This window comes from Schistocerca piceifrons, chromosome 3, assembly GCF_021461385.2.
Source record: "Schistocerca piceifrons isolate TAMUIC-IGC-003096 chromosome 3, iqSchPice1.1, whole genome shotgun sequence".
Taxonomy (NCBI): Eukaryota; Metazoa; Arthropoda; class Insecta; order Orthoptera; family Acrididae; genus Schistocerca; species Schistocerca piceifrons.
In genome coordinates this window covers 188,811,812-188,813,365 of record NC_060140.1, presented here as the reverse complement: position 1 = coordinate 188,813,365, position 1,554 = coordinate 188,811,812, and the positions used below count along the sequence as shown (strand labels likewise).

Below are 1,554 nucleotides of genomic sequence, written 5' to 3'. Positions count from 1 at the left end.
TAGACTGGCAATGGCAAGGAAAGCGTTTCTGAAGAAGAGAAATTTGTTAACATCGAGTATAGGTTTAAGTGTCAGGAAGTCGTTTCTGAAAGTATTTGTATGGAGCGTAGCCATGTATGGAAGTGAAACATGGACGATAACTAGTTTGGACAAGAAGAGAATAGAAGCTTTCGAAATGTGATGCTACAGAAGAATGCTGAAGATTAGATGGATAGATCACATAACTAATGAGGAGGTATATATATATGACGACAGTAACTGTTCTCGAAAGAACAGATTACTGTTGTTGACCGTGCAGCTTTTCCTTGGAATAAATGAGGACTAACTGAAACCCTCAGCTGCCGACAGGTGTCGTTGATATACCTCAATGTGGACAGGTGAAAATGTGTCCCCCGACCGGGACTCGAACCCGGGATCTCCTGCTTACATGGCAGACGCTCTATCCGTCTGAGCCACCGAGGACACAGATGAATAGCGCGACAGTAGGGACTTATCCCTTGCACGCTTCCCGTGAGACTCACATTCCCAACTGTCCACAATTCTACAAATGTAATGTACCTTATAGACATTTGCCCAATTTGTGTCCTCGGTGGCTCAGATGGATAGAGTGTCTGCCATGTAAGCAGGAGATCCTGGGTTCGAGTCCCAGGGCACACATTTTCAGCTGTCCACATTGAGGTATATCAACAACACCTGTCGGCAGCTGAGGGTTTCAGTTAGTCATCATTTAATGAGGAGGTATTGAATAGAATTGGGGAGAAGAGGAGTTTGTGGCACAACTTGACAAGAAGAAGGGAACGGTGGGTTGGACAAGTTCTGAGGCATCAAGGGATCACAAATTTAGCATTGGAGGGCAGCGTTGAGGGTAAAAATCGTAGAGGGAGACCAAGAGATGAATACACTAAGCAGATTCAGAAGGATGTAGGTTGCAGTAAGTACTGGGAGATGAATAAGCTTGCACAGGATAGAGTAGCAACAACAACAACAACAACAACAACAACAACAGATGCTCCTCTTAATATGGTAAGGAATAAGCAAGTCAGATAACAGTATTTTTCGCCTGGCGTCGTCTTGAGCATGATAGGATTCTAACTGTAGTCGCGTGTGTCCTAGGCAGAGGGGACTGTGTATTCCTCAGTGTTGTGTACATAGTTCTGCGTAGTCAGCACGTACACAACTTTCCCACTAGAGCGCACCCCGCTAAGCACAACAGCGCAGGCGCAGCGCTCGCCCGTCTCCGCACTACGAGATGGCGCTGTCTTAGAGACGGACCAAATCCTGCTTCCGCCGATCCGCGTATTAATATGTAATGCAGCCAATGAGATTGCTGCTAACGTAGAACCTCTTCTCCTCGCCGATCACACTCGCGCAGTGATACCTCAGCGCGCGAGGTATTATAACGGGTGTACAGACCTCCGATTAGTCAGTCTGCATTAGTCTGCGTTAGTCTGCATTTGTCTGTACCAGTCTATAGTCAAGTTTCAGTCTGCGCCTAATATTCATGTACATAGCCATGAAGAGAAATGTATAGACACTTTGTCAAGTATCAGAGAT

The 1,554-nt window shown here is 46.0% G+C and overlaps 1 non-coding gene across 1 annotated transcript; it reads right to left on the bottom strand.

Moving 5' to 3' along the window:
- Positions 1-388: 388 nt before the first annotated feature.
- Positions 389-462, bottom strand: Trnat-ugu. The gene has a single exon. It is a non-coding gene; the product is annotated as a tRNA-Thr (tRNA).
- Positions 463-1,554: the final 1,092 nt, after the last annotated feature.